The sequence below is a fragment of the Halichoerus grypus genome, chromosome 11 (genome assembly GCF_964656455.1).
Source record: "Halichoerus grypus chromosome 11, mHalGry1.hap1.1, whole genome shotgun sequence".
In the NCBI taxonomy this organism is placed as follows: domain Eukaryota; kingdom Metazoa; phylum Chordata; class Mammalia; order Carnivora; family Phocidae; genus Halichoerus; species Halichoerus grypus.
In genome coordinates, this window is record NC_135722.1 from 5,395,392 (window position 1) to 5,410,714 (window position 15,323).

At 44.4% G+C, this 15,323-nt stretch overlaps 1 long non-coding RNA gene across 2 annotated transcripts in view; it reads right to left on the reverse strand.

The window, feature by feature from the left end:
- LOC118519854 (uncharacterized) overlaps positions 1 to 15,207 on the reverse strand; it is a 41,299-nt gene extending 26,092 nt beyond the window's left edge. For both annotated transcript variants that reach the window (XR_013442260.1, XR_004909368.2), the window contains exons 1-3: positions 15,079 to 15,207; positions 12,319 to 12,487; positions 1,551 to 1,715 (exon numbers count right to left, since the gene is read on the reverse strand). This is a non-coding gene — a long non-coding RNA (uncharacterized LOC118519854). The remainder of the gene's footprint in view (positions 1 to 1,550; positions 1,716 to 12,318; positions 12,488 to 15,078) is intronic.
- Between the last annotated feature and the right edge of the window lie 116 nt (positions 15,208 to 15,323).

Here is a 15,323-nt window from a genome sequence, read left to right on the forward strand (position 1 = left end):
GGCAATCCTCAACACAGCTGCTGGGTCTCCAGGCCACTCACCCGAGCCCTAAACTAGAAATCGACAACTTCGTGCCAGTTCCGGCAGGTGCAATGGTCAGAACCGCAGTGCGGAAGCTCCGAGGGACTCCGGGGCAGGTGCGTGGGAAAGAGAGGAGGACCTGCAAGCGAATTTCAAACCTGCCACGAGACGGGTGTGGACATGACACTGTGGGAACTCGGACTCCCTGAAGACTCCCTCCCTGTGGCTAAGGATTTTAGAACGAGTAGAGTGGACACACGGTGGACAAGGTCCCTCATCTTTCCTGAGCCCTTCTTTGGCCCTTAGTCTCTTGAAGGAAAAGGCATTTCCCAGAAGCCTCCCCTGGGGCAGATGCCTCCTTCCCCTCAACCAGAGTTTGCATGGCTCCCAGTCCAGCGTGTCCTACCCTTGACTACATGCTGTTTCTCTGCGCAGCCTTCCCTGAGAAGACTTAAGGATTTCTCCTCTGCTCTCCATGGTAATGTTTCTATTTTATGAGAGCTGTCGCGTGGCTACATTTCATCGCCTCCTCTGCTACAGTGTTTCGTCAGGCACTCAAAGCTGACAGAACCTTCCCACTTCATTCATTCCTCCTGTTTGGTCTGTTGGTCCTGTCCAGCCTGTGAGAGTCGTGTAGGCGTCAGCTGAGGGAAATGTAGTCTCTAAGTCACTTCTGGGGGTTGTGTGGCCTTGAAGGCAGGAGCCATCTTATCCTAGAGCCTTCTCAGCAAGGGACGCGTCACAGCGGTCAACTTCAGAAGCGGGCTCCTTTTCCCATCCTGTTTTGAAGCCTACGGCTGCACTCAGCTCCTCTGAGGCGCTCTCGGGCGCAGAGTAGAGAGGACCATCACACCCAGAGCACCCAGGACCCTGCAGCCCACCGCTCCCCAGGCTCTCAGGAGGATGGCTGCCCAGGATGCCCCCACACAGTCAGTCCTGCAGAGCTGGCTGTAGACTGGTACAACTCCGAGGATGCCGATTTGGCATTATTTGTCAAAATGACAAATGCACACATCCCTTTCAGGCCATATCTAGAAATTTATCCTCCAGATATACTTGTATGTGTAAAATAATATATAGAAGGTTATTTATTATCTTATCATTTGTAATAGCAAAGACTAAAAACAGCCTAAATGTCTATCAATAAGGCACCAGTAAAGTAAGTTCTAGTCCATGATGGATACCACACTGTGAAAAAGTTCAAGCAAGCTCTGTATGGATTGGTATAGAATAGAATGAGCTCTAAAATATATGTGAAAAAATTGAGGTGGGAAAAAAAAGATTTATGGAACAGTGTATATAATATGCTACTATTTGGGTAAAAAATGTGTGCATTCACCTATATTAAGCATAAATATCTCTGAAAGGACACTCAAGAAATTGATACCATTGGTTGCCTTTGAGAGGGAGGTAACTTGGTGGGTTGGAAATAGGGAATGAAGGGAAATTTTTTATTAACAGAGCTTTTGCATTTTGAACTACGTGACTATGTTACCTATTTAATCAATCAGTAAGAAAAACAGTCTTACCGGGGCGCCTGGGTGGCTCAGTCGTTAAGCGTCTGCCTTCGGCTCAGGTCGTGATCCCAGGGTCCTGGGATCGAGCCCCACATCGGGATCCCTGCACCGTGGGGAAGCCTGCTTCTCCCTCTCCTACTCCCCCTGCTTGTGTTCCCTCTCTCGCTGTGTCTCTCTCTGTCAAATGAATAAATAAAAAATCTTTAAAAAAAAAAAAAAGAAAAACAGTCTTACCATGTTCATATTAACAGTACTAGAGACAATTCTACTAAGGTAAAAGGGGCTTTCTGTCACGTTTTGCAATGGGTTCGTGGACTCCTAATGCTGCACTCTTTTTACTACATTCCACTGGGAGAGAAGGCTCTTCTGCCTGTCCTTGGTAGTGCTAATAAAACGACAGAACATTTACCCTCTGATCCAGCAGTGCTATTTCTAGGAATTGATCCGGAAGATTCACTTCCACAGACATATAGCAACATAGGCATAAGCTTAATCACTGTGGCATTAATTGTAATAGAATATTGGAAACCACCTAAGTTCCCATCCATGGAAGCTAATTAAATAAACCCACCAATGCAATCCTGTGTAGCTATAAAAAAAAAAGAGAGGGCGCCTGGGTGGCTCAGTTGGTTGAGCGACTGCCTTCGGCTCAGGTCATGATCCTGGAGTCCCAGGATCGAGTCCCACATCGGGCTCCCTGCTCAGCAGGGAGTCTGCTTCTCCCTCTGACCCTCCTCCCTCTCATGCTCTCTGTCTCTCATTCTCTCTCTCGCAAATAAATAAAATCTTTAAAAAAAAAAAAAGAGAGAGAGAGAGAGAGAGAGATTTCTGTTAGCTGATACAAAGTGATTTCCAGGATAAACTGCTAAGTATGTAGTGTGCTACCTTTGTGTAAGAAAAAAGGGAAAATAAGATATAAATCCGAAAGAAGAAACGTAGGAAGAGTAAACTAGAAATGAGTAAAATGGATCCTTTTGGGGGTAGGTAAGAATGGGGTGGAAGAGAGAATGGGAGTGAGATTTGTCTAAGTATTTTTTTATATAGTCTCAGCTCCTGAATCATATGAATATTTTACAAATCCAAAAATATATCAGGAGACTTTTTTCAAATCTCAAAATTGACTACAAATAGTAATAACTGAACCTAATTGTATATCAAATTGATAATATAATCATACAGAAAAAATAATATAAGAATACAAATAAATTTTCAATATAGTTCATGGGCTTCCTAAAGACTACAAAAAAAAAAAAATCTTGAACTTTACTTAATAGGTTTGTTGTTGATAATGGTATTGGTGTAGGAATTCTAAAACTGTTTTGCTGTTTTTGTATGAAGGATACAAAAAAATGAATAAATATATAGATGTTGGAAGTCAGAGATTGCACTGTGGAAAAAAGGAGATATAATATGGAAGGAAGGTGAGGAAAAATCCTCAAATGTCAGATTTGAATTGGAGATAACAATATGTAGATTTTTTGTTGTTGTTGTTAAGTAAGCTCTATGCCCAAGGTGGGGCTTGAACTCACGACCAGAGGATCAAGAGTTGTGTGCTCTACGAACTGAGCCAGCCAGGAGCCCTAGAATTTTTTAATTTTTTCATTTTATTGAAATATAATTCATCTACAGATGAATTTATAGATTTTAAGCATATAGTTTTGGTAAATGTATGCACTGATGTAACCATCAACCCAATTAAAATCTAGAACATTTGATCTCCCCAAAAGTTTCCTTACTCTCCTTTGCCCCTTTTCACTCTTTTGTTCCCAATACTTGGTAATTTGCATTTTCCCTCTTTTTTTTCTTAATCAGTCTTGCTAGGGGTTTGTCAATTTTATGGATTTTTTTCAAAGAATGAACTTTTGGTTTTGCTTTCTTTGTTCTTTGCGTATTTCTGTTTCACTAATTTCTGCTCTCATTATTTCATTTCTTGGGGTTTAACTTGTTCTTTCTTTCTTTCTTTTTTTTTTTTTAGCTTGTCTTATTTTACTCTTTGAGATATAACATAATACATAAAATTCATCATTTAAAAGTGTACAAATCAGGGTGGCGAGGCACCTGGCTGGCTTACTCGGTAGAGAATGCAACTCTTGATCTTGGGGTCATGAGTTCAAGCCCCATGCTGGGTGTAGAGATTACTTTAAAAATAAAATAAAATAAAGGAAAAGGGTACAAATCAGTGTTTTTAGTATACTCACTATGTTGTACAACCATTGCCATTAATTCCAGAACATTTCCATCACTCCAGAAAGAAGCCTGTTAGCAGTCAGTTCCAATCCCCCCTGCCAATCACTAATCTACTTTCTGTCTCTATGGATTTGCCTATTCTGAACATTTCATACAAATGGAATCAAACAACATGTAGCCTTTTGTATCCAGCTTCTTTGACTGAGCATAAGGTTTTCAAGGTTCATCCATGTTGTAACATGTAACTACATTCTTTTTATGGCCGAATAGTATCCCATTGTGTGGATAGTATCCCATTGTGTGGGACAACCCCAAGATTGAGAGTTGCATGTCTTCATCTCTGCTAATTTCCCGTGTCTGGACATGTACTTGGTCTGATATTAATGTAGCTGTACCAGCTTTCTTGTGCTTTCTGTGTGCCCAGTACATCTTTTTCATCCTTTCACTTTCTGTGTCTGTAGAAAAATTGTATCTCTTTTACATATTATCTAGTGGGGTCTTGACAAGCTCCGTGTTTTAATTGGAATGTTTACATTTATCCATTCATCAGCTGGTGGACATTTGACTTTTTGGCTATATGACTAATACTTCTATAAACACTTGTTTACCAGTTTTGTATGAATGTATGTTTTCAGTTCTCTTGGGTATTATATATTTAGGAGTAGAATTACTGGGTCATATGGTAAAAATGTTTAACTTTTTGAAAAACTGCCAAACTTTTCCTAGCTTCTTAGGGTACAATCATAGAGTATTAATGTTAAACCTTTCTCTCTTTTTCCTGATATAGGCATTTAAAGTTATCAATTTTCCTCTAAGCACATCTTTAGCTGCAATACACAAATTTTGATATGCTGTGCTTTCATTTTTGTTCAGTTTGAAGTATTTTCTTTTTTTTTTTTTTTAAGATTTATTTATTTGAGAGAGAGAGCGTGCAAGTGGGGAGAGGGGCAGACAGAGAGAGGGAGAGGAACAGAGAATCTTAGACTCTCTGCTGAGTGCAGAGCCTGACGCAGGGCTCAATCTCACAACCCGGAGATCAGGACCTGAGCTGAAATCATGAGTCAGACGCTTAACTGACTGAGCCACCCAGGCACCCTCAGTTTGAAGTTTTTTTTTTTTTTTTTAAGATTTTATTTATTTATTTGAGAAGAAGAGAGAGCACAAGCATGGGGGAAGGGCAGAGTGAAAGGGAGAAGCAGACTCTCTGCTGAGCAGGGAGCCCGATGTGGGGCTCGATCCCAGGATCCTGGGATAATGACCTGAGCTGAAGGCAGACGCTTAACTGACTGAGCCACCCAGGTGCCCCTGAAATATTTCCTAACTTCACTGTTTTCTTCCTTGGCTCATCAGTTATATAGAAATATATTCTTTTTAAATTTTTTTTTTTAGATTTTATTTATTTATTTGACAGAGAGAGCGATAGCGTGAGCAGGAACACAAGCAGGGGAGTGGGAGAGGGAGAAGCAGGCCTCCCACCGAGCAGGGAGCCCGATGTGGGGCCCGATCCCAGGACCCCGGGATCATGACCCAAGCCAAAGGCAGATGTTCAATGACTGAGCCACCCAGGCGCCCCTATTCTTTTTTTTAAAAAAATTTATTTTTAAGTAATCTCGCCATGCAACGTGGGTCTCAAACTCACAACCCCAAGATCAAGAGTTGCATACTCTACCAACTGAACCAGCCAGGCACCCCTACAAATATATTCTTTAATTTGTAAACATTTGGGGAATTTCCAGGTATATTATCATTTATTTATTTCTAGTTTAATTCCACTGTGATTAGAGAACATGTTCTGTGAGATTTTAATATTTTGAAATTTATTTATTTTTAAAGATTTTATTTATTTATTTGAGACAGATAGAGCAGAAACAGGGGAGTGGCAGAGGGAGAGGGAGAAGCAGGGTTCCCACTGAGCAGGGAGCCTGACACGGGGCTCAATTCCAGGACCCCGAGATCATGACCTGAGCCGAAGGCAGATGCTTAACTGACTTGAGCCACCCAAGCACCCCAATCTTTTGAAATTTATTTTTATTTTTTAAAAGATTTTATTTATTTGACAGAGAGACAGCCAGAGAGGGAACACAACCAGGGGGAGTGGGAGAGGGAGAAGCAGACTTCCCGTGGAGCAGGGAGCCCGACACAGGGCTTGATCCCGGGACCCTGGGATCATGACCTGAGCCGGAGGCAGATGCTTAATGACTGAGCAGAGCCCCTGAAATTTATTTTATGCCTAGGATATAATCTAGCTCAGCGAACGTTCCATGTGTGCTTGAAAACACTGTGCATTCTGCAATGATGGGTAGAGTTCCTTTAATGTCAATTATATCAGGTTGGTCGGTTGCATTGCTCAGATTTTCTATATCCTATTGCTCTTTTGTCTAGTTATTCTATCAATTATCAATGAGGAATTTTCAAATCTCTGTGATTATGTATTTGTCTGTTTCTCCCCTTAGTTCCATCAGTTTTTACTTCATTTTTTTGTAGCTCTGTTATTAAGTGCATATACATTTAGGATTATAATTTCCTGTTCAATCAGTCCTTTTCTGATTATGAAATGTGTCTCTTCATCCCTGCTAATTTCCCATATCTGGACATGTACTTGGTCTGATATTAATGTAGCTGTACCAGCTTTCTTGTGCTTTCTATGTGCCCAGTATGTCTTTTTCATCCTTTCACTTTCTGTGTCTGTAGAAAAATTGTATCTCTTTTACATATTATCTAGTGGGGTCTTGACGAGCTCTGTGTTTTAATTGGAATGTTTACATTTAATGGAATTATTCATACGGTTGGGTTTAAGTCTGTGATAGTTTGCTAGAGCCCCATAACAAAGTATCACAGACTGCATGGCTTAGACAACAGAAACTTATTTTCTCACAGCTTTTGGAAGCTAGAAGTTTGAGACCAATGTGTTGACAGAATTGCTTCTTTCTGAGGGCTGTGAGAAAGGGATCTATTCCAGGCCTCTCTCCTTGGCTTGTAGACAGCCAACTTCTACTCCCTGTGTCTTCATGTTGTTTTCTTTCTGCACATGTCTGTATCCATTTCTCTTCTTTTTTTTTTTTTAAGATTTTATTCACTTATTTGAGAGAGCGAGAGCGAGCGCATGAGTTGGGGGGAGGGGCAGAGGGAGAGGGAGAAGCAGACTCCCCGCTCAGCAGGGAGCCTGATGCAGGGCTCAACCCCAGGACCCCGAGATCATGACCTTAGTCGAAGGCAGACACTTAACCGACTGAGCCACCCAGGTGCCCCCAAATCTCCCCTTCTTGTAAGAGGATTAGGGTCCAGCCTAATGACCTCACTTTAACTTAGTACCTATGTAAGGGCTCTATCTCCGTACAGTCATATTCTGAGGTGCTGGGGGGTGAGGATTTCAATATATCAATATGTCAATAGTAGAAAAGTCTATCATCTTGCTACATTTTTAAAATTTGTCTCATATGTTCTTTTGTTCCTCAGTTCTCCTTTTTCTGCCTTCTTCTGAGGAACTGAATATAATTAATATTATATTTACATATTATAATTCAATAGTCAGTATATTAAATATCATTAATGTTATATTTTACTTCCTTTCTTTGCTTTGTAGCTATACCTCTTTTTATTATTTTTTAATGGTTGCCTTAGAAATTATAGTATGCGAGGTGCCTGGGTGGCTCAGTGGGTTAAGTGTTTGACTCTTGGTTTTGGCTCAAGTCATGATCTCAGGGTTGTGAGATTGAGCCTGGCGTCCACTCAGTGGGGAGTCTGCTTGAGATTCTTTCCCTCCCTCTCTGCCCCTTTCCCTACTTGAGTGTGTGCTCGCTCTCTCTAAAATAAAATCTTTAAAAAAAAGAAATTACAGGGGCGCCTGGGTGGCTCAGTCGTTAAGCGTCTGCCTTCGGCTCAGGTCATGATCCTGGGGTCCTGGGATTGAGCCCCGCATCAGGCTTCCCTGCTCAGCAGGAAGCCTGCTTCTCCCTCTCCCACTCCCCCTGCTTGTGTTCCCTCTCTCGCTGTGTCTCTCTCTGTCAAATAAATAAAATCTTTAAAAAAAAAAAAGAAAGAAATTACAGTATGCATCACTAATTGATCACAGTCTAATTGAACTTCTTCACATTTTGCAAATATAAGGATGTTACAACAATATAACTTTATTTGCTCTCCCATTCCTGGTGCTGTTGTATTTTATGCCTACATATATCATAAACTGTACCTTATGATAATATTACTTTTGCTGTAAATAGACATTCGTCTTTTTTTTTTTTTTTTTTTTTTTTTGAAATATTTATTTGACAGAGAGACACAGTGAGAGAGGGAACACAAGCAGGGGGAGTGGGAGAGGGAGAAGCAGGCTTCCCGCCGAGCAGGGAGCCCGATGCGGGGCTCGATCCCAGGACCCTGGGATCATGACCTGAGCAGAAGGCAGACGCTTAACGACTGAGCCACCCAGGCGCCCCTAGACATTCGTCTTTTATGGAAATTAAGAAAAGAAAAAAGCAATGCTTTTAAATTTACCCAGATATTACCATTTCTGTGGTGCTTCATTCCTTCCTATGGATCCAAGTTGCCAAATGTCCTTTCGGCATGAAGGACGCCCTTTAGCATTTCTCATAGTGCAGGCCTGCTGGCAGCAAATTCTCTCCTCTGTCATTTTCCTTAAAATGTCACTACTTGTCCCTCCTAGTGCAAGGTATTTTCATTGGCTACCGAATTCTAGATTGAAACTCTTCTTTGTCGGCCCTTTAGAGGTGCGACCCCACTGTCTTCTGCCCTCTGCTCTTCCACATCACCATTCCCTGATATGTAACCTACCTGCTTTCAAAATGTTTTCTTTACGTCTGGCCTTCAGCAGTTTGACTATGATGTGCCCACTCCAGGTGTGATTTTCTTTGTGTTTATCCTGTTGGTGTCTTGCCAAGCTTCTTGAATCTGTAAGTGAATGTTTCTTACCAAATTTCAGATTTTTGTTTTTGATCATTATTTCTTCAAATATTTTTTTCTGTCCCATTCTCTCTCTCCTCTCCTTCTGGAACTCCAGACACATATGTCAGACTGCTTGATATTTTCCCACAGATCACTGGGCTCTGTTAATTTCTATTCAATACTTTTGTCTCTGATTTTCAGATGAGATCATTTCCCCGGACCTGTTTTTAAACTCATGGCCTTTTCTTCTTCCAAGCCTTCTTCAATCTTCTGTTAAGCCCCTCCAATGGATTTTTCAGCTACTTGGTTCTTTTTTAGAGTTTTAATTACTCTGCTAAGACTCCCCATTAAGACCACCATATTTTCCAGGGGTCCTGGGTAGCTCAGTTGGTTAAGCATCTGCCTTCAGCTCAGGTCATGATCTCGGGGTCCTGAGATTCAGCCCCATGTCGGGCTCCCTGCTTAGCAGGGAGTCTGCTTCTCCCTCTCCCTCTGCCCTCCCTCTTCTCCCTCCATCTCCCTCTTCTCCCTCCATCCCCCTCCCCCCGTCCCTCCCCCTTCCCCCTCCCTATCCCCCTGCTCATGAGTTCTCTCTCTCTCTCAGATAAATAAAATCTTAAAAAAAAAGACCACCATATTTTCCTTTAAGTCTTTAGTCATATTTATAGTAACTGGTTTACAGTTTTTGTACATTAATTTCAACATCATTGTCATCTCATGGTATATTTCCACTGATTTTTTTTCTTGATTATGGATAACGTTTCCCTCCTTCTTTGAATAACTAATAATTTTTTATTATACACTGGACATTGTCTGGATAACACTGTCTTCAAGAAATGCTGAGTTTGGGGCTCCTGGGTGGCTCAGTGGCTTAAGCATCCAACTCTTGATTTCAGCTCAAGTCATGATCTCAGGGTTGTGAGATCGAGCCCTGCAATGGGCTCCATGCTGGGTGTGGAGCCTCACTGAGATTCTGTCTCTCCTTCTGCCCCATCCCCCCTCACCTGGCACGAACACACGTGCCCTCTCTCTCTCAAAAAAAAAGAAAGAGGAGACAAGAGAAAATTCTCCTTTACTGAAAAATAATAGCTTATTATGTTAAACACATAATAGATGTACAAGGTATGATATAATTAAAAGAAACAAAATGAAATAAATAATTTAGGCCAAGATCATTACTTGATACCAAAACCAATGACTGACAAGATTGCTGGGGACAGGATATTCACACAGCCTCAATTTACCACACAGTTCATGACCGTGAAGGGAAAAAGACAATGGAAAGATCTAGCTGACGGCATCTTAACCAGCACTCGAATTCAGCGTCAGTAATAATGAGATAAAGCAGCATTAAATGGCTGAAGTAATGAAGCAGAAAGAACATATTGCTCATATTGTTCATTTGCAAGTATTCTTGCAAATAGGTTTCACCTGAATCTAATTGTGAGGAAACATTCAAACAAATCCAAATTGGGGAATATCCTATAAGACAACCAGTGTGGATTCTTCAAAAATGCCAGTGTCATGAAAAAGAAACAGGCAGAAGGACTATTCTAGATTAAAGAAGAATCAAGAGGGGTGCCTGGGCAGCTCAATCAGTTAAGTGTCTGCCTTCGGCTCAGGTCATGATCCTGGGCTCCTGGGATCGAGCCCTGTGTCCAGCTCCCTGCTCAGGAGGGAGTCTGCTTCTTGCTCTGCCCCTCCCCCTGCTTGTGCTCTCTCTCTCAAATAAATAAATAAAATATTAAAAAAAAAAAATGAATCAAGAGACATGACAACTAAAAGCAGTCTGTGATCCCTGACTGGGTCTTGAATCTTTTTTTTTTAAAAAGCTGTAATGGAAAATTTAGGGATATTTGGAGAAATGTAATTATGGTAGGCAATCTAGATAATAATATTGCATCACTGTGAAGTTTCTTGGTCGCTATGAAAACAGTTTGGCAGTTCCTCAGAAAGTTAAACATAGACTTACCATATGATCCCCAGGCCTGCTACTAGGCACATGCCCTAAAGAACTGAAGCAGGGACCCAAACGGATACTTGTACACCCATATTCATGGCATCATTCGCAGTCACCAAAAGATGGAAACAACCCACATGTCCATCAATAGATGAATGGCTAAACATAATGTGGTCTATCCATGTAGTAGAATGTTATTCAGCCTTCAAAAGGAATGAAATTCTGGCACGTGCTAGAAGCATGGACGAATCTTGAAGATATTATGCTAAGTGATATAAGCCAGACACAAAATGACAAATATTGAATGATTCTACTTACATGAGGTACCTAGGATAAGCAAATTTATGGAGATAGAAAGTAGAATAGAGGGGCGCCTGGGTGGCTCAGTCGGTTGAGCGTCAGACTCTTGACTTTGGTTCCAAGCCCCACGTCCTTGGCTGCATGCTCAGCAGGGAATCTGTTTCTCTCTCCCTCTCTCCCTCCCTCTGCCCCTCCCTCCACGCACTGGTGCTCCCTCCCTCTAAAATAATAAATAAATCTTTAAAAAAAAAAAAAAGAAAGAAAGTAAACTAGAGATTACCAGGGGGGATGGGATGTTTGATGAAAAAGTTCTGGAAATGGATAGTGGTGATGGTGCACAACATTATCAATATAGTTGATGCCACAAGCTGTGGAGAAGGTCTCCTGAGGCCTTAGGCCGTTGGGAGTCAGTCCATCAAACGAAGAAATGTGTGCTGCTCGGGTAGACAGTCGGCTGCTGCCCCAAGCACGTTCGCCCAGTTCCAAGCCTTCCCAGGCCACATACATTTTGTGGGGTACACACAATCAGCTCTGTCTCTCTGGCCTTGAGAAGCATCCTCCTTCACCCAACCTGTCGCCCACCCCCACAATTATGTCTGACTTGAGCTAGGCCAGCATACGGGGCCTTGCTTGCATCTGGGCTTGTTCTGTGCGCCCCTTTCTGACACCTCCCTCTCCATCTTTACCTCTGAGGTTCACTGACTGGCTGCCAGGCATGCCAATGGGCTGGAGTGCGGCATTTCTACCCAGGCCAGGGAATCTCACTGGGCAAAGTTTGCTGACTTGCCTCCCCACCAATGGGAGAATAGTTTTGTATTCTTACTCTTCCAGCCCAGACATAGAATCCCCTATAGTGTCCCAGTGATCCTGGGAGCAGGCAGATCTGGCAGAGTAGGGGGTGGAGCACCAGCTCTCTGCTGCGACATGCTGCCATGGGAACAAGTCAGTGTCTAGTGAGGGCATGGCAGTGACAGCCTCTGGCCAAATATGTCTCATAACAGAGAGCAGCTGGGCCAGGCTGGGAAACTGAGGAAAATGGGTAGGAAACTCTGGCTGCAATGGGAAGGAAGGGGAGTACAGGCCTACTTTCAGGTTAGCCTACGACCACAGCCTTACCTGGAGGCAGATGGCACCCTTTCAGTGACAGCCAAGGCAATGGAAAGACCACTGGTCTCGATGCCACCATTTAGCTCTTTGGTCTATAACCTAAAAACTCAGATCGCTCAGGTGGGAAAGGGAAAGTCATAATGTTAAGACTTGCTGGCCGTTGTAAATTGTAAAGGACCAGCATGGCCCTGACGTAGGCTGACGTAGGCCTCCATGGCAGGCACTGAGCTGTGGTAACCTCCTCTCGAGCATCAGGTTCTAGAGTTATTAAAGCTTTACGTGGCACTTAGCCACTCAGGAATCCTGGCACACCCAGCAGGCACTTACCTGCAGCCTGTGGAGTGGGAGCAAACTGGAGGGGCAGGATGGAGAGGAAGAACAGGACTCCATGGCGAGAGCACAGGCTGCCAGGAAGATGAGGTAACAGCTCACTTTGGGTCCCATGTTCAGGAGGAGGAGCATCTATGGCCTCCAGAAGTCCTGCACCATCCCACATCTAGGGACAAAATCAGCAGTCACTGGTGCCCCATCCCTTCTTTGTTGAACCCACTTAAACTTTCCCCAGCTTCCTCATTCTGAGGATGACTTCACCCTTTGTGAGCAATAGAGGATCTCAGAAGGGAGTCTAAATAGGCAGGGGGAGGGTTTGCCCTGTCCTCGAGCCATTCTCCTCTCAATAGTCTCTGCTTTGCCCTCCACAAGGGACTCCTCCATCCCAGGTCCTAAGGTAGTTCTCCGCTCCCCGGGGTCACTGGACAGCTGTTCGGAGTGGTCAGCTTCAGTGCTAGCTCCTGGCACAGGGTCAATCCCTGGGCAGGACTAGAAGGACGGGGCCCAGAAGTCAGCCTGAAGATGGCGCTGCTGAAGCCAACTTCATTTCCTTTGCAGCTACTATAGGCCTTGGCACGGTGGACATGGTTCCAGAGATGGGAGAGAAATTTCTCTGAGGAGGAGTGGGCCACAGACAAAGAAGAGCCAAAAACAGACACAAATGCTACAAGACAGACCCAAAGGAATATCCCTCACTGGGCCTCAAGACCACTTCATAATCCTGTGCTGCAGTGTCCTCCCCTTGTGGTTGTCAGCTCACTTCCAGGGAGGGAGGCTCACAAACCCTCCTACCCACTCACGAGACCCTATTCACTTGGCTCCCAGTTACTGTACTAAACAGTACGTACCAACAACAGAGCCCTTGCCCCACAGTCACCTGCCTATTCACATTCCTCCCCTAGAAGGGTGTCTGTAAGACAGCACGGAAGCTTAATAAAAGAGTCTCAGGATAACACAATGACCACATCTTGGCTCCTCTCTGCAGAAAACTCATAGCCCTTGTTCCTTCACTAATAACTCCTATGTGCCATCCACATGCCATGCTGAGAGCCAAACACTGACCAAAACCCAGTCCCTGCCTTCTAAGAGCTCATATCCAGTTAGGGCCCCAGACATTTCCCCCCATGTCTCAAGGCTGCCGGGAGGGTGCTCACAGTAACTTTGCCCTACTTCTTGGCACATCCACATTGTCCACATCCTCCAGGGCCCGGCTGAAATGCTGTCTGCTCCTTACTGCTCTCATGACACAGCCACTTACCGGTGGGGTCTCCTGCCTCTCAATGAGCACAGCAGACACCGTGATGTATCTCATGACACATCACTTCCCTCCTGCATTATGTGTTTTGTATGCATAACTGATCTTCTCTATAGACTTTTTTTTTTTAAGTAGGCTCCATGCCCAGCGTGGAGCCCAACGAGGGACTCAAACGCACCACCCTGAGATCAAGAGTCAGACACTTAACCACTAAGCCACCCAGGCACGCCTACAGACTTTTCTTGAGGGCGAAGATCATTTTATACATCTTTGTATCCTTCAGACTACCCCACACAGTACCAGGTACATAATAGGTGGTCAAAAACAACTCACAGAATACAGCTTACACATAAAGATGCCTGTTGGATGAGTGAAGGCTTGTTTGTGAAGCCACTGGGAATTCCCAGACTTAATAAATAATACATTTTCTCACTAATTTAAAATTCCTTGTAAGGGTTTTCCCAATTAATACAAAGTTTGAACTCAATGCAAGTAGCATAGGATTCTTATGTATTCCTTATAACTGTGTGTGTATCCAGTCCTATGTAAATGTTATATAAATATAATTCAATATTCAGCTGTTTCTTCACCGTAGCATGTAAGTGCTCACATCCTCTATGAATCTTAAGAAAGGGAAAGGATCTTCTGCACTGCATGGTGTTGGGCTTTGCACCCTCCCTAGATGCTGTGTGGTAATGATATAACCCAAACTACAGCTGAAGGGAGGAGATACACAGCTTGAGCATCCAGGCGTGGCTAAGAAGACTCGGGCTTCCCCAGCGGAATCAGCCTATGAAACCATCCTGCATAAGAGAATGGATTTGCCCATCAATAGAGGAAGTGACTCCAAAATTTAGGAAAAGGTCTCAAGTAGCTAAGGAATGTTTTTTAGAGTATCGGAAATGCTGGCTGGGACTCGGGACAACACTCACTAGATGCAGGCCCGGGGTTAAAAACTTACACGAATTATCTCATTTAATCTTTAAACACCTGAGGCAGCACTATCATTACCCCCAGTTTTGCAACTGAAAAAACTGAGGCTCAAGAGATGTAATAACTTTGCCCAAAGTCACAAACCCAAGTTTCTCTGACTCCAGATTCTGAGCTGAGACTAGCTCAAACCATCCAGTTCCCTTTCTTCCTGCACGCGGTGTGCAACGAGGGGGTAATGATCCCATATCTTCTAGAAGAGACCACAAAGATCATCTGCTCCAGCCTCTTTACAGAGGAGGAAATGGGCTCAGAGGGATAAAGGGACTTGTTCCCCAGGTAGCACAGAGCCAGAGGCCGCTCTGCAACGCTCTCACAAGGTGCCCTAGAATTCCAGCCCGAGCCGCATTGACAGAGGGGGGACGGAAGCCCCGAGCTGGGAGCCCCGGGTCCCGGATCCGTGACAGCAGAGCCCGATCCAGCCCCAGGCGCGCTCGCTGCCCCGCCCGGCTAGCGCTCCCGTCCACGTCCACCTGCGGCGCCAACCATTCCGGCCCGCGCCCCGGGAGTACCTGTCGGCGGCGCGCAGGCTCTCGGCCGGGGACCGGGCGCTGGCGCGAAGCGAGCGGGGCTGCGCGGGCCAGAGGCGGACACTGGCCTCGCCAACCCGGGCCTCCCCGGGCCACCTCGCCTCAGAACGCCGAGGCCCCGGGAGCGCGCGGACGGCCGGAGGCCGAGAATTTGGGAGCGCTGGTCCCGGGAGGCAGAGTCGCCTGGCTTCCTCCCCTCAAGCCCCCTCCTCTGCCCCTCAACTGTC